This window comes from Mauremys reevesii, linkage group 1 (assembly GCF_016161935.1).
Source record: "Mauremys reevesii isolate NIE-2019 linkage group 1, ASM1616193v1, whole genome shotgun sequence".
Taxonomy (NCBI): Eukaryota; Metazoa; Chordata; order Testudines; family Geoemydidae; genus Mauremys; species Mauremys reevesii.
This window is the reverse complement of record NC_052623.1, coordinates 340,938,368-340,962,200: the sequence shown is the minus strand read 5'-3', so window position 1 is coordinate 340,962,200 and position 23,833 is coordinate 340,938,368. Positions and strand designations below refer to the sequence as shown.

General features: G+C 42.2%; 1 protein-coding gene across 2 annotated transcripts in view; it reads left to right on the top strand.

Annotated features, from left to right (window-relative positions):
* PCLO (piccolo presynaptic cytomatrix protein) overlaps positions 1-23,833 on the top strand; it is a 519,980-nt gene that overhangs the window by 77,585 nt on the left and 418,562 nt on the right. The window lies entirely within an intron of this gene.

The window sequence follows — 23,833 nt, the reverse complement described above, 5'->3', positions numbered from 1 at the left end:
CTGTCCAAGTTCCAGTTCCACAGAGGACCAAATGAAGTCTGTTATACATGTTTGGGATTTGTAATTTCAGAATTTTAGTGGCTTATACTGGCTTGCAATTAAGCTCTAGTGACAGTTACCACACAGTGCTGTCTCAGATACTGCAGTTAATTTTCTAAACTTACTTCTTATGCTGCATGTTAATGATGGGTCTGATGACTTTTTAATGGCCACTGCAGTATTTTAACAATGAAAATAAATGTACATTCCCTACCAAATATACATACATACATACATGTACACACGCACTTTGGAAAAAAATTAGTCACTATTTTTTGTACAAAATCAAAAAGGCAGTAGTGTTAGTAAAGATTAATGGGGACAAATTGTTGGATGTAGGTTGAAGAGCTAATAGAAAGCATAGAAAGCATTAACTAACTAGGTTAACAGGACACTCAAAATTAGGATGCAACTGTTAATTGCTCCTTGCTGCCCTACCCCCATGTCTTACTCTGGTGCTTTGATTTGTGACAATACTTAATTGAAATTTGCAAAATTTGCTGTGACACCCATCAGATGATAGCAGCTTAGCACAAATCTTAAAACTGTGTTGTTGGCAGCTCTGCAGGGCAGGCCATCATGTTCATCATGTCCATTCAGACAAACACTGGTACTTAGTTATTTTTATCAGTTTATATTACACCTAGCCTCTCTAAACAAGGTTGGGTCTCTGTGGCACTACACCAGTAGGTCTCAACCTGTGGGCCACTTGCGGCCCAATCAGCACACATCTGCGGCCCATGTGACATTCCCAGGGCCATACAGGTAGTATATATATATCATATGTTGCAGCCCACATAACACAGAGATCTGCATATGCAGCCCACAGAGGTAAATAGGTTGAGAACCACTGCATTAGACAATGTACAAACATATAATAGCTATTCGCTACCTTGAAGATCTTACAATCTAAGATTACAGTGCATCAAAGCTGCATACCTTTTAGTACTTACTTATTTCCCCAGAGATTTCAATTGGATTTATACTTGTGCCTAAACACTTTGCTGAATATCCATCTAAATACATACAAAGGGTGGCAGAAGCAGCAAGAGACAGAGTTGAAGTGACTTGCCCAACACCACAGAGCAGGTCAATGGCAGAGGCAGGAGTAGGACCAGGTCCCTACTTTCACTTCATGAGCCAGAAATGAAGCCAAAGGGCAAAAATCTCAGCAGAAAATGGAGAAGGCAACTAGAAAATTAAATGTCTGCCGCAATAGAGTGGAGCACAAGTTGGAAAGGATTGTGAGACCCAGGGGCTCAGTTGATGCCTGCTTGGTGGTGGGCTTGGTAGCAGTGTGATGAGGGGAACAGTTTCTGTTCTGGGATTGGCTACAGCAATCGATGTAGCAAACTACTTCGATTGTATAGGCCATCAGTAGATTTTATTCAGTGGTAATTGATTTATTACAGTGCCCCCTGCCTCAGTGGCTTGACAGACTTTGTGTTGACTGAAAAAAAATAGATCAGAAGTCATGTCGGCAAAGTTTGCTCAGTTTGTCATTAGTGGTGTGCAATGACCATGTGTTGGGTGAGATTACATCGGGAAAACTCAGTGTGAAACACAGCTTGATTAGGGAGAGTTAACATGGTCTGGTAGGGAAGGTTGTAGCAGAGAATATTACTGCTTTTACTTGCGCCTGCTAGAAAATAGGTTGGACTTCGGCATCACATCAAAGACTATTGGAATTTTCAGTGGTACCTCCAGTTGTATAATCCCTGTCTTTCTCTGTCTCTCTTGCCTCTCTTACCTCAAATGACAGTGGTTCCAATGCTGCAAGGAATTGAATGGGTTGTGCTGCCCAGTCTCCTGTAAAGGCAGCAGCTTCGTAGTGACAGTGGCTCTGGCTCTTAGGAATATGTGACTTGAGGGAGGAGAAAATATCTAGCAAGAATGCTGATCAGGATCTTTTTCCTCCCTTTCAACGTTCGCGGTGCTCATGAAGTTACAATGTCATATCTAAAGTCAGACTGATAAAATTCAGAACATTTTAGGGTTTTAATTAAGAAAGAGCATTCCTCTGCAAATTTAAAAATGAGGATCCAGTCAGTTTTTCCATCCGAGTTCATGTACTTCTCTAGTTTATGCAGTTTTTAAAATTGTTCATTTGGCTGCTGATTTACCCAAGAAGCAGCACAGGAATACCTGCAAATTGTACAACCTGAACTGAGCTGGCATTTGTCTGGTACTATGAAGCTGTCATGATGGGTGCTTGGCTTTCTTCACGGGAACCAGAGATATTATTTTGATCATATTGTGTCACTGCAGACAGTTTACTAGTCTAAACTCATTTCCCCCAAAGCATTTGTATTCACGTGAGTTCATAGAATGGACTGAAACCTGTTTAGTTGATTTGTGATTTTAAGACAGAAGGATCTATTAGATCATACAAATCTAACCTCCTCACAATTTCAGCTGGTTATCCCTATACTGAGAGCAATTACTTGTGTTTGACTAAAGCATATCTTCCAGAAAAGTTTCCAGTTTTGTTCTGAAGACTTCAAGAGATGGAGAATATACCACTTTCCTTGGTAGTTTGTTTCAGTCATTAATCACCCTCACTGTTAAAAATTTGGGCCTTATTTCGAAGGGCTAGTCTACACTGGCAACGTTAAAGTGCTGCCGTGGCAGCGCTTTAATGTGGCTTGTGTAGTTGCAGCAGAGCACTGGGAGAGCTCTCCCAGCGCTCAAAAAAACCCACCTCCATGAGAGGCGTATCTCCCAGCGCTGGTGCACTGTCTACATTAGTACTTTACAGTGCTGAAACTTGCTGCGCTCAGGGGAGTGTTTTATCACACCCCTGAACAAGAAGGTTGCAGCACTGTACAGTGCCAATGTAGACAAGCCCGAAATGGAATTTGTTTGTCTTAAACTTCTAGCCATTGGTCCTTTTAATGCCTTTCTCTGACAGATTAAAAAGCCTGTTAATACCCATGAAGATACCTTAGTCTCCTTGTGAAAGGTGCTGATACACCATAATGAGCCCTGTTTCAGTCTTCTTTTTGATTACTAAACAGATTTGTCTGCGTTAGTCTCTCACTTTAAGGCTACATTGCTCATTTGGAAAACAAAATCACTGCCAGTAAAGTATTAGATGCTCTACTATAGTGGCATTGGCATCCAATGGATGGATATAGATAGATTTATGAAAAGACTGGATAGTTTTATGATCAATAATTTATAGTTATGCAGTATACTGTAAGGATAATGATATGATGAGATAACTGGCTCTTATGATGAGATAACTGGCTCTGTGGATATGGGGAAAGCAGTGGACGTGATATATCTTGACTTTAGCAAAGACTTTGATACAATCTCCCACAGTATTTTTGCCAGCAAGTTAAAGTAGTATGGATTGGATGAATGGACTATAAGGTGGATAGAAAGCTGGATATATTGTTGGGCTCAATGGGTAGTGATCAACGGCTCGATGTCTAGTTGGCAGCCGGTATCAAGTGGAATGCCCCAGGGGTTGGTACTGGGGCCAGTTTTGTTCAACATCTTTATTAATTATTTGGATGATGGGATGAATTGCACCCTCAGCAAGTTCACAGATGACACTAAGATGTGGGGACAGGTAGATACACTGGAGGGTAGGGATAGGGTCCAGAGTGACCTAGACAAACTGGAGGATTGGGCCAAAAGAAATCTGATGAGGTTCAACAAGGACAAGTGCAGAGTCCTGCATTTAAGAAGGAAGAATTCCATGCACCGCTATAAGCTGGGGACCGACTGGCTAAGCAGCAGTTCTGCAGAAAAGGACCTGGGGATTACAGTGAATGAGAAGCTGGATATGAGTCAGCAGTCTGCCCTTGTTGCCAAGAAGGCCAATAGCATATTGGACTGCATTAGTAGGAGCATTGCCAAAGATCGAGGGAAGTGATTATTCCCCTCTATTCGGCACTGGTGAGGCCACACCTGGAGTACTGCGTCCAGTTTGGTCCCCCCAATGTGGACAAATTGGAGAGAGTCCAGCTAAGGGCAACGAAAATGATTAGGGGGCTGGGGCACATGACTTATGAGAAGAGGCTGAAGGAACTGGGCTTATTTAGTCTGCAGAAGAGTAGAGTGAGGGGGGATTTGATAGCAGCCTTCAACCACCTGAAAGGGGATTCCAAAGAGGATGGATCTAGACTGTTCTCAGTGGTGGCAGATGACAGAACAAGGAGCAATGGTCTCAAGTTGCAGTGTGGGAGGTCTAGGTTGGATATTAGGAAACACTATTTCACTAGGAGGGTAGTGAAGCACTGGAATGGGTTATCTAGGGAGGCAGTGGAATCTCCATCTTTAGAAGTTTTTAAGGCCCGTCTTGACAAAGCCCTGGCTGGGATGATTTAGTTGGTGGTGTTCCTGCTTTGAGCAGGAGATTGGACTATATGACCTCCTGAGGTCTCTTCCAACCCTAATCTTCTATGATAATCAAATTCCTTGTGTCAGGGCTTAATTTGATTGAGTTCAGGAAAGGAGTTTTCTCCTATGTAAAGCATTGTACCATTGGCTAGACCAGTGGTCCCCAAACTGGGGGGGGGGACACGGCAGGACCCAGGCCAGCACCCATGGGGAGGAGAGGAGGGAGCGCTACTCAGGCCTGCTCTGCTCCCAGTTCCGTTTTGGCAGTGCCCCAGCTTCAGCTCCTGATTGTGGCTGCACTCTGGCTCCGCACTCTGGCTCCGGCTCCTGAATGCAGCCTTGGGGTGGGGTGGGGGGCATGGACAGTTTCCATTACGGGTAAGGGGGGGCCCTGATGGAAAAGTTTAGGGACCACTGGGCTAGAAGTATTGTGGAAAGTACTTTCTTACTAAGTATTACATATTGACTCAGCTGGCCACAAGATACTGGTATTCTCCAAGTGTGAAATATCTTTTAAGCTGGTAAAAACTTTAAAACTGGTTAGAAACACTTTAAGTGCAGCTATAGTAGAATAATGCTAATGCAGTGAAATAGGAATACAAATACAGTACACAATTGTGAGTGCTATCAATGGAGCTTAGAGTAGGCACCCATTTACCAGGGTCATGCTTGGAAGATATGTAAATAGGTATAAGGAGAAGTATGAGATGGAAGAGCTATTACTTGCTGTGAGTTTGTTTGAATAAAGAATTAAGTTTAATTTTGCTTATTTAAGTCAAAATAAAACAGTGGTGTGAGCAAGTTTATTGCTCAAATACTCAAGTCTCCTCTGTCACATACTGTAAAGTAACACTTCAATAAGTGTTGGATGATACAAGTTGCTGAGAGTTGCAGAGCCATCTTCAGCACCTCTTGTCCCCCAAATGTAAATGCAAGATCAGGCATTATTGGGAATAATGACCTTTTATGTATGTAACCCCTCTGCCAGGCTGAAACGATAGCAGCAAGGGCTGGGTTCAATACGTAGGGGTCCCTTCCCCACAACGTAATGCAAACCAGCTCGAGCCCCCACCCAGTGACCTGGGAAAATCTTACACACACCCCTGGGCGCCTCAAGGAGGCAATACTTCCCCTCTCGCAAGCACAGACTCTTGGTGTAACAGAAAAGGTTTAATTACATGAGATAAACAACAAGCATTAAATTGGGAAAATACCTCAACTAGAGTTCATAGGTCAAACCGTGAGCAAAGACCCACCCCAGCAAATTGGGCTGTGTCCTTCTCTCTGGGCCCTTGAGTCCAGCAACCCCCAAATCACCCACAGTCCCAAAAGTCCCACAATCCAAAAGTCTCTGTCCCGGGTCAGTGCAACCCCAGAGTTCAAGAGTCTCTCTGCAGAGGTCCCCCTCCCCAGCCTGGGTAGAAAGGGGCACCTTATGTGGTTCGGGGCCAACTGCCCTGCCTCTTCGTGGGGTTCTGCTTCCACCAGCCGTCCCCGTAAACAGCTCAGCGCCGCTGGCTCTGTGGGCTGCTCCGCTCTGCCAGCTGCTCTGGTCCACCAGCTGTCCTGTGATCTGCTCCGGCCGTCCTCGCGAGCTGCTCGGCTCCACTCACCCAGTGGCTGCACAAACTGCTCCACTCCGCTCTGCCAGCTGCTCTGCTCCACGGTATTGCTTCAGGCTCCCCCACTCATTAGCACAGTACTCAGTGCTCTCAGCTCAGCAAGTCCAGCTCTTCAGTGATTTCAGCTCTTAGTGATTCCAGCTCATAGTAGGGGAGCCCCAGTGCCAGTGAATTCAGCTCAGTAACCTGTAACTAGATTCTTAAGGGAATCAAAAATTAACTCTGACATTCCACAGTGGAGAGAGGCATAGTTGGAACTGGTGCTTCTGGCTCACACAAGGAGCTTATACCACCAAGTACAGATATCTGTCCCCAGCCTCTCTCCTTTCAATGGGTTTTGGAACCCATGTCCCTTGTCTAGCAAGTGCTATTTAGTTGATAATGAAACCCTCTATCATAAGACAGTTTTGTAGTTCCTCATTTACTTAATCAGGGTGACAACATTTCGTTCCTCCTGCCCCAATAACAATGAAATTGGGGATCCCACAGCTGTGAAAATAACCATCCCAGGCTGCTGTGCGGTATGTTAAGTGGGGTGGGAGTGCCAATGCAAATAACTGAAATGCCAATGCAAACACTTGAAACTTCTTTCCGCACTCCCCATAATTTACCACCAGATGTCAGGGTGGGGCTCATCCTGACTCTGCTTACATGTACAAGTCCAATGACAAAAAATCAGGTGCAAGAGGGATCAAGACTGATTTCAAATCTACAATATCCAAATTCAAGTATAAGAATAAAAAAAACTGTACAAAATGTCTAGTGATTATTGGCAAGGCTGCTTTGAGGGATTTTGTGCATTCAATAGAATTGAGAGGAATGCTTTTCAGATGCTGGTCACATCAAAAGTATTTTATCTACATTTTGTGGTAGCCCCTTTCCTATTTTAGTTCAAAGTTATTCCATGTAGGCTTTATATTACCCTAAACAGTTCCTTGAACAATATGTTTAAGTGGTGAAATTGGCTGAGGTACTGCAAGAGAATGTCTCGGACTGCTTTTTGCTTCTTCTCCAGAATAAGCATTTCTTCTTCTTTCTGTTTCAATAACTACTTTTCACCAGCTGGATTTTAAATTGGTGATCTACACAATGAGACCATCTCTTTTCTCTTCATTTGCTAGTGTGTCTTAGAGAGAATTTCAAGACAAAGATAGGCAATGTTTTATTGACCTACAATGCATCCTGATTATTAGAAGGCTAATTTAGAAGAGTAGGTGTCCATATAAAAGGAAAAAGCAGTAACTGTTTTATACTACTTGACAGTTCTGGGCTAGAGTAAGTCTGGTCCTAGACTTTCATGTAGGTATTTGGATACTCTCTTTAGTAGGTTACTGTCCAAGGCATTTTCCTCTCATTAAAGTTTAGCTTGTTTTATGAATATATGTATCTTGCTGATACTTACTTTTTTTGCATATCCCCCTAGGTTCAATAATAGCAATGACAGTATTTAAAGTAAGCGTGCAGACTGTCAGCTTGAAGTTGTCCTAGGAACGCGGTTTAAAAAGGTGAAGGCTTGTTTGTTGACAAAATGTCTAGTGAACTGCTTTGTAGAGTTGTCGCTGTGTCAGTCTCTGGATATTAACAAGACAAGGTGAATGAGCTTACAACAGAACTCTTCTTCATGTCTGGAAAACTTACTGTGAATATCTGCACTGTAGTTGGACAGTCCCTTCCCCCAAGCCCCACAAGTCTGAGTCATCTGGCATGGGCCAGCTGCAGGTTTTTGCTTATAGAGTAGATATACCCTGAGTAAGTTTCCCAGACCTGAAAAAGATCTCTGTGTAAACTCGAAAGTTGGTCCAATAAAAGATATTATCTCACCTATGTTGTGTCTCTAGAGAGCTGGTAGGTAGTTAGATAAAAAGTGATAAAATCTTTTAGGATGTTTGTCCAGTGTAACATATAGCTTGTGTGATATTCATATCAGCAGAGGGTAAGAAGCCCAAGCTTTAACGAAGAGATCATGCTTCAGAATTCTATCTAAAGATTTGTTTTTACATAATTTACAAATTTATTTGAAGCGAAAGTTCTGCTAAGAGAGTCACCTTCTATTCCTTATGACAAATAATGAGAAAATGCATTATAGAAAACAAAATTCAGACTATTTGGAGCTAGGCTTGGTTTCTGAAACCCCAAACCCATGAATGTATTTTAGAATGGTTGGTCAAAATATCCCTATTAGTACAGCAGTTTCATAGTTGTACATACTGATTCAGAGTGATACTTCACTGCCTTGCATTTTGTGTAGTTATTTACACCCACGGAAGAAGCGTGGAAAATACTACTAAATCAGAACCATATCATTTTATACCCACTTTTCATAGCTATTCTAATCATTGAGTCTGAAATAAAACCTTACCTGGAACATGAACCCTGGACCCTCACATTAAAAATCAGATGCTTTACCGACTGAAGCCCTCCCTGTGTGAAGGTGTAACACATGGTGCATGACCCTGGAAAATCCAGGCCCACAGTAATTAATTTGTACCACATCTGTTGTACTTGGTACTATTTCATACATTTTTTGTGGTATGCATGTTTAAAAGATTAGCATCTTATCAATGTGTTCAGTGCCGTTCCCCTTCATCTTTTCACTTGTATAATACTTTTAGCACTTGTAAAAAGCTCCTTATTGACTGTCCGAGATATGAAAGGTCTTTCATTACCCAAAGAATAAACATAGCATAATCAGCAAAAGTGCATGCATCCTTACAACACCTTAACAGTATGCCTCAACCTCAAACTATAGGGATAAGAGGCATGTTCACTTTCCATGCCTATTTAATTCCTGGCCTCTCTGTTACTGTCTTGGTTGCCAGTTTGTGGCTATTATAATGGTGATTTTTCAGCTTGGACACTTGTTCATAAAGAACTGGATTGCAACTGCTAACTTATTTCTTATTTGCCACCAACAGCTATCAGCATGTAAAAACTCAGTGTCAGAGTCAGTGGTGAATCTACAGGGAGTTTTAGTTGATGTACCTTCTTGTCCAGGGGTTCTCAAACTGGGCGTCAGGACCCCTCAGGGGTCATGAGGTTATTACATGGGGGGTCACGAGTGGTCAGCTTCCACCCCAAACCCCACTTTGCCTCCAGCGTTTATAGTGGTGTTAAATATATAAAAAAGTGTTTTTAGTTGATAAGGCGGGTTGCGTTCAGAGGCTTGCTATGTGAATGGGGTCACCGGTACAGAAGTTTCAGAACCACTTTTCTTGTCCCTTCATCATGCCCATTTCCATAATTTCCCTTGGGGACTGTATTACTTAAACTTAGGGTAACTCACATCTTTACTCATCACCTCTGATTTTGTCTCACTTGAGGCTAATTGGGTCTAACATGGTAAAATGCACATATCAAACATCTGGAAGAGAGAAGTGTAGTAGAAAAAGCAAAATGTAAGGATTAATATCAGTCACTCCTTATTCTAATCTGCACTATTTTACAGCTTTTTTCCATCTCCTTGGCATGCACTGAAAATAGACCAATTTAGACTCACTTAGACCTAATTACACCCACTTACCAATCTGTGACTTAGAAATCACCTCTGCAGTTGTTCATGAGACACTACTTATCATAGAATGTGTTTAAAAGTAGCTTACCAATCATTATGGTAAATGAAGATCGCCTGCTGAAGGCTAGTGTGATTGCTAGGAGACAGAGTTAGAAATTGGATTGGATATTACTAATATGGTTGAGTGGTATTTAGGTCCTAGCTAACTGGCCATCAGAAAAGGTCGCTTGCCAAATAAATAGACAAGGCATTTCAGGAAAATATATGACTCAGTCATTGACCCTTTAGTGCATAGGTAGCAGGAAGTGGCTGAAAAGCTACCCTAAAGGAACAGCTGAAGAGTCCTCATTGTAGGGGAATCTACGGGTGGCATGAAACCAGTGCATCGAGGCATATGCCACCCACTCGGTCCCTTTGTGTTGGGGCCAGAGAGAGGTGGGCTGGGCCAAAGAGTAAGGTGTTCAGCTAGTAACTCAGGTCATGTAGCAGTCCCTATCTGTTTTTTATTCTCAGTTGTTCCTTTTCTGCAATACAGAGTACCTGTTTCTAGAGCACCTATTAAGCTAAAATGTATGTGCTAGTTTGCAAGCCTCATCAATAATGTCATCACAGTTTGAGGATTAATATTTATTCCTGAAATGTTGCTGCAGAATTAGAAGAACAAGCACAAAGTATTGTTTCGTTAATCCTGTGAATCGTATCTGCGGTTGATATTATAACCAAAGATGAATTAAAAAAGGCTATCATGAGACTATTACAAGTTAACTATCCTGTAGGTTATGTTTATGATGCTACAATATAGAATAACTACTTGATGCTGTGTCTGAATTTTTTCTTTCAAAAATTCAAGGCATAGGTCTTGATTTTCCTCTCGTTTGCACAAATATAAATTAGTGGTAACTGCCACTGACATCAAAGGATTTGCATGCAACAGTTTTAACACCAGTGTAAGAAAAGGAAGGCTGTCTAGTGGTTAGGGCACTAGCCTAGAACACAAAGAGACCTTAATTTACATCTCCTTTCCACCACCTCCTTCCTGTGTGACCCTAAGCGAGTCACTTAGCCTCCCTGTGTCTCAGTTCTTCATCTGAATAAACTGTGCTTCCCTCTTTATTTAACAAAGGGGGTTGTGACACATGCAGATAATGTGATAATAGGCATCAGAGAAAATAGATGGGGGAATCTGGTGAATAGCTTTATATCTACATAGAACAATATTTTTTCTTGAGACATTTTCTCTGCTTTTCATGCAAGACATTTCCATTCTCCCTAAAGCTGAAGAGATTTTCCAAGATGATACTTTGTCCTTTTCCATCATCTGAAGAAAGGTCTCAGTATGGCATAGTCTGCCCTGAGTATCTCTGAATCGTTATATGCAGTGTTGTTGTAGCCAATATTAGAGAGACCAGGTGGGTGAGGTAATATCTTTTATTGGACCAGCTTCTGTTGGCAAGAGAGACACACTTTTGAGCTTACACAGAGCTCTTCTTCAGGTCTAGGAAAGATACTCAGAGTGTCTCTCTCACCAACAGAAAGAAGTTGGTCCAATAAAAGATATTCCCTCACTCACCTTGTCTCTCTCAATTGTTAGACTAGGAAAATATTTCTCACCATGAAATGAAAATTGGCTGAAGGGCAGTAATCAGACTGGAAGTGTAAAATGAGACCTTTCTCATGCTGCTTGTATTACAGGGTTGCCACTTGCAAGTGCACATCCTGGCATCTAGTTCTTGGATCGTAGGTCTCACTGCATCAGGTGCTCCCTGCTACTGGGCTACTTGCTCTGTGATAGTTTCTTTTCTGGTAACTTGGCCCTCTGGCCATGTCATCATTTAGTCCACCCCTTCCACTGTCCAAATGTTTTCTCCAGACTGTGTTCAACCCCATCTTGGGCTCTCTGACAGTGGCTGGCGGGAAACCCAGGCCCATCCTCTACACCAGGTTCCAGCCAGGTACCTACAACCAGCAGTGTAGGTCTGCTTAGTTCCAGTCCCTGGTGCTGTTTCTCCTTCCTACACAGCTTCTCTATCTACTTGTCTGTTTCTAGGTTTACCACTGGACCTTAATCTACTCCCTATGGCTACTTCACCCCTCCTAGCCTCTTGCCCGACTCCTTATTCCAGGGCAGAATCCCATTACTCTGCCCCTGGGCTTCCTTCATGTCCCTGATAGTCTCCCTCCTCTCAGGGAGTGACTGCAGACTCCTTCCACTTTTTGCTCTCAGTTTCTTAGCAATATAGTATTGTCCTAGCCCTTCCCCAGTTGGGATTCACTGTCAATTAATCCTACCCCACATTTTGTTAGGTGACACCTAACTGGCCTCTCAGACCATTGTTAAACTCTATCAGGGCTGGAGTGCAGTACACACCCCATTACAATGCAAAAATATCAGTGTTCAAACTTTAGCTCACCCTTTATCCATGTGGATGATGGTGCTGACAGACCAATTGCCAAATATATACAAGATGATAAATTGGATGTGTCACAGGGTAGGTCCACCCCATCAGAGGGGTGTCAGGTTGTGGTGGGACAGCCCATGTGGCCTAATCTCTGCTCCCTTCAGTAGTCAGCCCAGACTAAGCTGAGCTGCTTCCTTTTATATCCTGGTTCCAGCTGGAGCATGCCCAGCAGAGATGAGGGAGTGCAGCCTCCTCATGTGATTAACCACTGCTGAACCAGTGTGGGGTAGGTGTATCCTGTCACAGGGTGGCACAACAAATAATGAGGTAGAATTACTTGACATTTTCTTGTTTACTGGAAGTAAATGGACTACGGATCTGATCCTGCAACCACTGAGGTAAATGGTGACTTTCCTATTTATTTCAAATAAAGTAGAATCAGGATTGTGCCCTAGGAATACAAAGAAAAGAGAAATTATTACTTTTAATTATTTCTGTCTTTCCAAATGGCCATATTCTGCCTGATTTTCTAATAAAATATTTAAATCTAGCTCTTTTAGCAAGCAAGCTGAGATTCAACAGCTTCATTTCCTAGAATCATAGATTTTTAAGGTCAGAAGGGACCATAATGATCATCTAGTCTGACCTCCTGCACAATGCAGGGCACAGAATCTCTCCCACCCACTCCTGTATCAAACCTATGTCTGAGCCATTGAAGTCCTCAAATCATGGTTTAAAGACTTCAAGGTGCAGAGAATCTTCCAGCAAGTGACCCGTGCCCCACACTGGAGAGGAAGGCGGAAACTCCCCAGGGCCTCTGCCAATCTGCCCTGGAAGAAAATTCCTTCCCGACCTCAAATATGGCGATCAGCTAAACCCTGAGCATGTGGGCAAGACTCACCAGCCAGACAATCAGGAAAGAATTCTCTGTAGTAACTCAGATCCCACCCCATCACAAGTCATTGGGCATATTTACTGCTAATAGTCAAAGACCAATTAATTGCCAAAATTAGACTATCCCAGTATACCATCCCCTTCATAAACCTATCAAGCTTAGTCTTGAAGCCAGATATGTCTTTTGCCCCCACTGCTCCCCTTGGAAGGCTGTTCCAGAATGTCACTCTTCTGGAGGTTAGAAACCTTCGTCTAATTTCAAGATTAAACTTCCTGATGGCCAGTTTATATCCATTTGTTCAGTACCACATTGGTACTGAACTTAAATAATTCCTCCCTTCCCTGATATTTATCCCTCTGATATATTTATAAAGAGCAATCGTATCTCCCCTCAGCCTTCTTTTGGTTAGGCTAAACAAGCCAAGCTCTTTGAGTCTCCTTTCATAAGACAGGCTTTCCATTCCTCGGATCATCCTAGTAGCCCTTCTCTGTACCTGTTCCAGTTTGAATTCATCCTTCTTAAACATGGGAGACCAGAACTGCACACAGTACTCCAGATGAGGTCTCACCAGTGCCTTGTATAACGGTACTAATACCTCCTTATCTCTACTGGAAATACCTCACCTGATGCATCCCAAGACCACATTAGCTTTTTTTAATGGCCACATCACATTGGCGGATCATAGTCATCCTGTGATCAACCAATACTCCAAGGTCCTCCTCCTCTGTTACTTCCAATTTATGCATCCCCAGCTTATAACAGTAATTCTTGTTAGTAATCCCTAAATGCATGACCTTGCACTTCCTAGAGGTGAGATTCATACAAGGCCCTATGTATGACTGAAGCTCCCCTAAGCATTAAGTGGCTTACTTGGTACAGAGACCCATTTGTGAGCTCCCAGAACAGAGCTGAAATTCATCCTGTGTGAGTGATAATATTAACTGAAGTGCCTTGATGAGACTAATAAGTTGCCTGTATGGGGGTTTCCTAGAAACTACATTCTAGCAGAAATGAACCTTATCATATGGCTGTTGTCTTGGAATTATTAATCTGATTTTATATAAAATATATGGCCTATAGAGAATGAAGAAAAGATCTAAAGAAAAAATGTGTACCACTTGGAAATAATCATGACCTTTTTCAATTAACTACTGAAATAGTTTATGTAAGCAAACTAATTTCCTGAAACACACAAGTGTTTTTGAAGTCATGAAAAACTGAGATACCAAACAACTGGAAAGAGCAAATGTGGTAGTGATTTAATCAAAACAACAGTTATCCTGACAACAGCTGCCTTATAAGTTTAAATCCTAATGAAACCAAAATTAAGAGTGAAAAACAAAATGTAAAAATCTAGAGGATTGGTTGTGTGTTTATAAAGAACTTATCTTGCCAGACCTCGGGGGGGGGGGGGAGTAGGAGGGTGGATGGGGACTAAGTGGAAATACAAAATTAGTGGAGATGGTTTTAAAACCAACCAACCAAAAAAACAACAACCCCAAAACAAAAACACTACTGAAAATTTTAATAGAACAATTTCCCATTTTTTACTGTTATGTTATTACTTTTTTAATTGAAAAATCCTGACCACCTTTGCAACTGGTCAAAAACCAAAACCAATGTGTTCAATCTTTTGGGGGGGGATTTTTCATTGATTTAAATTTTGGATTAAATATTTAATCAAAAATGCAAAATTTGAATTTTTTTGAACAGCTCTAGAAATTTGTGCATACATATATCATGTATATTGATTTTAACAGACAAAGGCACATGATTTCACAAAATGTTACCAAAGGCATTCAAGTAGGTTTGAGTATAGCACTTTCTGTCACATGGGTTGAGACCGCAAAGAAAGGAACGTTACATTGCTTTCAACATATGTAATTTAAAAAGTCAAAAATTATCAACAGAAACCTTAATTACATTTCATGATAAAACTATGCTATCTCTCATGTCATTGTGTGGCAACTGTTGACAAATGTTGATTTTTTATTTATTTTTTTGTTAATAGAATCCATTATATCAAGTTTTGGGTTGTGTCTAGTGGAGCTATATTGAATGGGTTTGTTATTATGACTGGTCTTCATATAGTCATTAGTAAGCCAGAGAGACAGTAAATAGTACACTAAACATTCACAGATTATACCAAATTGGTATAAGTGTATAGCCACTGAGGAAGGAGAACTTATTGAAGCGGACCTGAGAAATTAACAAAATGAGACTGGAAAAATGGAAGTGAATGCATCTGGGGAAAAAAGAGAAGGGGAAGAAACTGTTATCATAAAGTCAAACAAAACCTGGGATGATGATGAATGGCAAACGACAAATGAGTTTGATTTGTTATATGTATCAGAGGGGTAGCCGTGTTAGTCTGCATCCACAAACGCAACAAGTCATCCGGTGGCACCTTAAAGACTAACAGATTTATTTGGGCATAAGCTTTCATGGGTAAAAAACCCACTTCTTCAGATGCAGTGAGTTTTTTACCCACAAAAGCTTATGCCCAAATAAATCTGTTAGTTTTTAAGGTGCCACCAGACTCCTCCTTGTTATATGGCAGCAGGAAAAGGGTAATACATGTACAGAGAAACACCATGGTGCAGGAAGGTGAGTCCTTTTGTATACAATCCTGGTGGGACAACAACTGGAGTACTGAGAACAGTTACAGAAATCTCATTGCCCCAAAAATTTAGATAATCTTCTCTAAACTTTCTGCAAATTAACAAAAACTGAGGCAGCTAAAAGGACCAATGTTCTATTTACATATATTATAGAGTTGTGAGCATCAGAAGTGGAGAAAAAATATTTAAGGATGATATAAACAGGAGTAAGAGGATGGAGTGAAGACCTGGAAAATTCATGATGAATATCAGGAATGAGAGCTATATGATTTTGGAAGAGTCTCCCAAAGGAAATCACATTGATGGACATATTTAAGATTGGACTTGACAAAACATTGTAGGGGAAAAAAGACCACACTGTCTAGGTGACTTATCTGGTCTTTTCCAACACCTATTTCTATGACTCTTAAATTCAGTCTTCTGCACTGTCAATTTGCACAGTGCTAAATTTTTTAAAATAACAAAGCGTAAAATGTTTTCCCCTTAAAGTATCTTTTTCTGTTCAGGAAACAATATTGATTTTGATGTGTGTTTTCAACAGAGAAGAGATTAATATGTCTTTTTTCAGGCTTGCAACAAAAGTTGCAACCTTAATTTTAAATTGCAACTTTTAATGGTGAAACATATTTGGAACTGACCTTGCTCCCAAAGAATTGTACAGGAATTTTCGATGGATTTCTTAGGGAGCTGGATTTTCTTTGGATGCCATCCTCATTCAGCAATGTTGGAATAAATATTGACCCTCATCCTGCAAAGTACTAAGTGCCCTCAACTCCCATGAAGTCATTAGATGGGAGGACTCAGCTTCTCTCCTACAGCAGTCAGCAATTTAGAAAGTCAGGATTTACTGTGCAAAGACATCATAGGAAGCGTAAATCACTGGATCTCCTGAAGAGCATTACCAGTAGACTAGCTGGTCCCAGTTATCAATGAAAAAGACGGGTTACATCCATTGTAATGAGAATTTGTGTTTGTCATTTTCCCCCCTCTAGGTATCTGTTTGAGATTCTGGAGACATTAACGCTGTTTTTCAAGCACCAGGGTAGTTTGAGTAATCTACTTCCCATTTAGGGCAGCTCCTAAGGAAAACTAGTATTCATCTCCTATCTGTCTCAAATGTCTGCCCTGTATCTGTCTGAATGGAGACAGCTGGAAATGATTAGAATAGACTGAGATTTGAAGTCACATTGGAAAGAATTTTAAATCAAAAAGAAGAGCTGACGCTCAGTGCTGTATTAACAGGAGAGGAGTTCAAGTAGTAAACTGGGCAGATTTTCAAATGGCATATGGGAATTTAGCTGTTTGACTCCACTGATATCAGTTGCTGTTGCACATCAGAATTTACCCTCAATAGCGTATATTTAAAAACCCATTCTGATCATGGATACTAGTTGCATAAGAACACTAGAATTTCTAAGCAGGAACAAACCAGTTGTTCTTCTAGTTTGATAATCTATTTCCAGCACTGGTCAATGCCAATCAGAAGAAGATGGAACCCCACACCGTAATGCAGGGATTCTCGCCCTTTTTCTTTCTGATCCCTCCCCGTCTCCCCCAACATGCTATAAAAACTCCAAGGCCCACCTGTGCTACAGCAACAGTTTTTCTGCAAATAAAAGCTAGGACCAGCATTAGGAGGTAGCAAGCAGAGCAATTGCCCTGGGCCCCACGTCATAGGGGGCCCTGCAAAGCTAAGTTGCTCAGACTTCGGCTTCAGTCCTGGGTGGCGGGTCTCAGGGCCCCGGACTTGAGCCTTATGAGGTTGGGTTTTGATTTTCTGCCCTGGGCCCCAGCAGTCTAATGCTGGCAATACTTGGCGGACCCCCTGAAACCTGCTCATGGGCCCCCCAGGGGACCCCAGACCCCTGATTGAGAACCACTGCCTTAATGTACATAAATGTAAATTGAAGACCATATAGGGAAATGTCATTTTCAGCCCTGAACTATGAGGTTTGATTACTTTTTTTTAATGCCAATTACCAATGTTTTAGAATAAATCTATGACACCTTTTCAAAGGTGAATAATCTTTTTTATTGTAAGTACTGACTTTTAAAAAGAATGTACTTTAGGCTCCTCTTCTCCATTGATCAAATTGCTGTATGGCTTTTAAGTGCTGGTGCTTTCCACATTTGGGCTGTATTCCCTCATTCAGGTTACTAAAATCAATAGATATTTAAAAAAAAAAAATCCCGACTCTCTCTCTCTCTCAAACACAGCTCTGCTGAAATACTTCGTCCAGCATACATACTTTTGGTTCTTCCTCAACACAAATTACAATGTAAATGTCAAATAAACACGTCTTCTCTTAGAGATAGCTAAGTGCCAGTCTGTACAAACCTGCATCCATTCAGAAAAAAACCAGCTTTTTTTTGGCATGGTCTTCTACTGACCCAGACATGTACTTTAAATGGAATCTATCTATTCAATACTCTAGGGAAAACATCATAACATATGATGATGATGATGCTTAGTGCTTATGTAAATGATGAGATATAATAATACATGTATTTAATTTCACTGTCCATGTGGATTAAGTGTTTTTCCTCATTGATTTGAGCTTACTGGACCAGTCTTGGAAGGGTGGTTTCAAGTTCAGCATATTTGGAGCAACTTTGTTTTTTGTTTTGTTTTTTAAATTAGGCCATGATCTGGCCATTACCTTTTCCATGTTGGTTTTTTGTGGTTTTTTTTTTTTGTAGAGACTGATGGACGTAATTTGGTCTCAGCTATCTCTATGGATAACTTTCCATAGAAGATGAGTCATCCTGTTGATGGCCTAATGAGTCACAACTGTCTGCTGTCCAGGAGTATTGATAGCTCCTAAAAGTTCTCTGTTTGTATGTCTTCCTGGAAAATCATTTCCATGTATAAGTGTCCTGTGTCACTAGGTTGATTAACTGCAGCATGCAGAGTGTTTGAAATCTTGTGCTGTGGTCTTTATGGAGGGAAATAAGTCCTTTCTTCCTCAGTCACATATGCAAAATCTTATCCAGCATAACTGTTCTGAGTAGTGGTGCTAGCCCAAAACCAGATTTAGGGTACCCCCAGAATAGCTCACCTACTAACCAATCTGTTTTCCTAAGGTCTGGGTCGCCAGGGTGGCTAAGGAAATACCTGGAGGACACAGATACAGCCTTCCAATCAATGATTGAGAAAAAGAGAGAGTTCTTTCCAAAACAATACATCTCTTTATTGGTGCAAATAATAATTCCTAACACCATAATAATCTAAAACACATCCCTTCAAGTTGTACCCCAACATTATACAACTGAGATGATTTTAAGCAGTTGCACCCTGTCACAGATGGTCATCTGTCACAGGCTGCTTACAGCAGTTCTTAAACACTTTAAATCTTATACATTTCTTTAATTATCAACACATATGCATACATCCTTATTAGTCCACATACACATACTAACAGTGTACTGTGCTATGCTATACGATAACAGGAACTGACAAGCTTACTCTATCTGCTGACACAGGACTCTTTCTAGTACTGCTGCTGTATTCTTGCCTGCTTCTTTAGGTCTCCACATTTCTCCACTCCGCTCTCCTCAGCTCCTACTTCTTAGGCTGTTCCGCATCTAACCTCTCAGCTGCCCACTGACTGTCTACCTTTTATAGTGTCCTGTCAGAACCTTCTAGACACTTATCTCTACTGCACATGCTCACTACCAAACATTCCATTGGAACCTGTCCATTCTATTTTTAGCCTCCAGTCATAATTGTTGAGTTATCTGTCAATCATTGTTTACCATCTCCGTAACCTTTCCCCTACTTTTGAAGGATTTTGTGACCTGGAGTTTCCAATCGTTGTTTACCTCACAGTATTATGACCTGTATACCACTGTGACCTTTAGTCTACATTCAGTGGCTATGTGACCTTTAGCCTACTTTTGTACTGCAGAGGCTGAGTAATATGTGACCTGCAGCTTCCAATGGTGGAGTGATTTCTTGCTTATTCAAAATGGGGGTCAGGAATGCAAAATGGAGTCTGGGGAATTTCTCTGGTATCAGTGGATTGTTATAGAAATATTGTGCACTAGGTAGATGTATTAGAAATAAGAGTGGCTGAAAAAATATTCTTTCCTGAGAGAACTTTCTCTGTCCTCATCAAGCATTCTCTGCATTAGCTCTTGACTCAGTCAGAGCTCCCTCCACCCTCGTTCATCTTTAAGTTACTGTATTACAAGTTATAGATTTATTTTCAGGCCAGAATGTACCACTATGATCAGCAAGAGTGCTTCTACAGCTGGGAGCTTGCTTTCCAGTGTGTGTAAATAGACACCTATTATCTTCTGCTTGAGCTAGCAAGCTAAAACTAAATATAGCCTGGGGAGCACGAATGGCAGCTCAGAGCTCACCACCAGAGTGCAAATCCTCCCAGATCCTCTGGGTCTACAGCTGACTTCGTGGCTATTTTTAGTGTGCTAGCTTGAGCAGAATTAGCAAGGTGTCTGTTTACTCATGCTGGGAAGCATGCTCCCGCCTGCAGTATAGATGAACCCTTTGTCAGGCCTCCGGTATAACACAGGCCAAAAACCTGACTCATTAATTCCTGCAGTAGATGGAATTATTCTTCCTCAGTGTATAAGTGAACACTGTAAAGTCCAATAATGTACAAAGAGAAGCCAAGAAGTAAGTAATCAATAACAACAACAAAAAATTCTCAAAACATAAAAATGATTTTTGTGCACGAAGGTAATAGAATAGCAGAACCTTTTCACCTGGATAACCGGGGAGCAGCTGCAGCACACAACTGAAGAGAAAGCCACAGGAACCCAGCTCTACCCCTCATGGTACCCTAGACCAGGGGTGGGCAAATTTTTTGGTCCGAGGGCCACATCTGGGTATGGAAATTGTATGGCAGGCTATGAATGGTCACAAAATTGGGGGTTGGGGTGTGGGAGGAGGTGAGGACTCTGGCTGGGGGTACAGGCTCTGGGTTGGGGCCAGAAATTAGGAGTTCAGGGTATGGGAGGGGGCTCCAGGCTGGGGCAGCAGGTTGGAGTGTGTGTGGGGGGAGGAGTCCAGATGGGGGTGCAGGCTCTGGGGTGGGGCTGGGGATGAGGCATTGAGGGGTGCAGGAGGTTGCCCTGGGCTGGGATGGAGGGGTTTGGAGGGCAGGAGGCGGATCAAGGGGGGTGCGGCGTGGGAGGAGGTCATGGGTGCAGGGTCTGGGCGGTGCTTACCTCAAGCAGCTCCCACAAGCAGCAGCATGTTCCCCCTCTGGCTCCAGCGTGGCTTTGCACGCTGCCCTGTCTGCAGGCGCCACCCCTGCAGCTCCCATTGGCTGTGGTTGCTGGCCAATGAGAGTGGCGGGGGCAGCGCTTAGGGTGGGGGCAGTGTGCAGAGCCCCCGGCTGCCCCTATGTGTAGGAGCCGGAGTGGGCACATGCCACTGCTTCCGGGAGCTGCGCGGAGCAGGGCAAGCCCCGGACCCTGCCACCTGGCGGGAGCTCGAGGGCCAGATTAAAATGTCTGGAGGGCCAGATGCGGCCTCTGGGTGGTAGTTTGCCCACCCCTGCCCTCAACCCACCCACTAACCTATGACAACAATTCAAACCAGAGGAGTCCAATCCAAAAGTTAATCAAGACAGCACAGAAAATACTGTTAAAGATGTTCTAAAACGTCACTGAACAGGCCCTTTAAAAAAAATCTGGATTAAAAACAAATTAAACAAACAAACAAACAAAAAACTCCACAATGCTATGCAGTGTGCCTATAAACTGGTATAATTTATTGTCGGGAGGAAATGGACAGGAATGGGGGGAAAACGCCTTTCCAACAACTTATCATTTAGTAATGGAACAACGGAATAAACTGTCATTCAGAACAGTAACCCTGATCCCGCTAATTAATACAAACAGCTAAAACCACATAAGTGCCACCTACCAGTCAACCAGCAAACTTTAACAACACCCACTTTACTGCTGTTGGGAGTGTCTGGTTCCACCAACAGCGAGCACTAGTTGACACAGAAATGTAACCCCACCTACATATGTTTTAAGCTGTTTTTCTAACTTTTGAAAATAATCAAATTTATTTCAAATTAAAGAAAAAAAATCCAATGAGTTATGTTAAATGGACTCTTAGAAGGTAGGTGCAGTGCTATGAGAAATACTTTAATACTTTTAAGGAAGATCTGTATTCTAAACGGTAACTCAACTTGAAAACACTTAGCTCACTTTCTACTCATATAATATGTTTATGTGAGTGTGTGTCTGCATACTGCATATTTATCATCTAGATAAATTTCACAGAGCTACAATAATTGAGATAGAACAACATGCAAGGGAAACCTTAGATTGGAGAGATTACAATTTCAGAGGCAAAACATAAGCTCATTCCATCTTCTATTTGTCTATATAAAATGCTGCCACCAGAACGATCTCCTTTATTTTTTTCAATCTGACTGCATTCCTCCCCCACTTACTGGATCCTGCATTTCCATGATACTGAGATTAAAGTTCTCATCCTCATCTTTGAAGCCCTGCACCCCCAGTAAACATTTTCACCGTAGCGTCTGATTGAACTTTGCACCTGGCTATCTGCCAATGATGCCAGTCTTGATGCTGCATTTGTTTCCTTTATCTTCTCCTGTTCCTATTTCCAGGCTGTTCCTTTTACATGGACCATCTTTTCAATCCCAATATGCTAAGCCCTCTATCCTTTCCGCATTCGAAACCTACCAAGACTCTTACTTTGTCTATTTGATGGGTATTTTTCCAGTTAAAAGAACCTTGTCTACTCAAAATTACTGTTTTTGAAAATAATTTATATCTAGAATCCTTGTCTCTTCAGCAGCCTTTTTGTCATTACATTAAAAAACAAAACAAACAAAACAACATTAAAAGAATGTTAAGGTTACAAAGTTGAGCACTTAAAAAGTTAGGAAATGTCAAATTAAGGTTGCCGAATTTGGCCCCCTTGTGTTTATAGATTGTAAAAGTTTTTAATTACATACTGTGTTCTGTTTTTCCCTGCTATATTTAGTGCACAGTATGAATGGAGCTCAGTAAATGGATAGTTATTCAGTTCTAGATATTGAGGGGCATCCTGTGTGATGAGAGCATTAATTTAAAGCAGTTACAACAGCAAATGAACACTTAACTAAGCACCCTGTATGGAGACAAGTATAGTAACTACACTGGAAGCATGTGAGAGAAAGCCACATCCAATTTTTAGAATGCCTATTAGAGTTGCATTCCAGGTATGTTTCTTATGAATTTTTCATGATGATGTGTGACCTTCCTTTGCCTTGGAAGTGTCTTGTGACTCTAATACAGTGACCTGTGATGGATTGCTTGAACAGAATAGCCCCAGAGCACGGCTACAGATGAGAAGAGGATGCACTTTACTTACAGTGAAGCATGTCAAACAAGAGGACAAAAGGGATTTTTAAAATAAATACAATACATGACTAATAACAGGCAGCCAATAAAACCAGAGAAAAGTCAGGAACCCTTTTAGGACAGAAGCATTCCCAGCTTTTTCTGGCATGGCTAATTCTGATCTCGTACACATGCTTACATAGGGATAGATTACATCCCAGTAAGGGGTAGTACATGGCTGGCAGTGACAGTTTTGTTGCTGCTTTCCTCTTGCTTAATGGGGGAAGTAAAACACAGCAGCCTTTTCATGGTACAGATTAGTTCCTTCTCCATGCTAACTCAGCTCCGCTTAGGGTGACCAGCTGTCCCGATTTTATAGGGACAGTCCAGATATTTGGGGCTTTTTCTTACATAGGTGCCTATTACCTTCCACTCTCTGTCCCAATTTTTCACACTCGCTCTCTGGACACAATGGCTCTGCCACCTGGCGCATTGAGGGGGCAGAGCCTCACTACTTACCTACATGTCTCCAGCTTCCATCCAGGACACACCACACGATCCATTGTCTACAGCCAAGCTCTAAGATACAACTGTATTTGCTCCAATCCCTCAGACAGAGATAAACACCTACAAGATCTCTATCAAGCATTCTTAAAACTACAGTACCCACCTGCTGAAGTGAAAAAACAGATTGACAGAGCCAGAAGAGTACCCAGAAGCCACCTACTACAGGACAGGCCCAACAAAGAAAATAACAGAATGCCACTAGCCATCACCTACAGCCCCAACCAGGGGCGGCCGCAAGGGAGGCGCGCTCTGGGCGCCCGCCCGCGGGGGCGGCGCGAGCAGCGGCGGGCATGACTGCACAGCTGCGCACTGACCGCGAGGGTGGCTGGGCGCTGGCGGGCGCTGGCGCGGCGCGGCGCGGCTCCCGGGCGGCTCGGGCGGCGGCGGCTCGCCGCTGTGTGCGGTCCAGCTGCTGCCCAGAGGAGCAGCGCCCCTGCCCCGCGCGCGCCCAGTCATGGTCGTCGGTCCTCCGTCCTCCGGTGGACCTCCCTCTC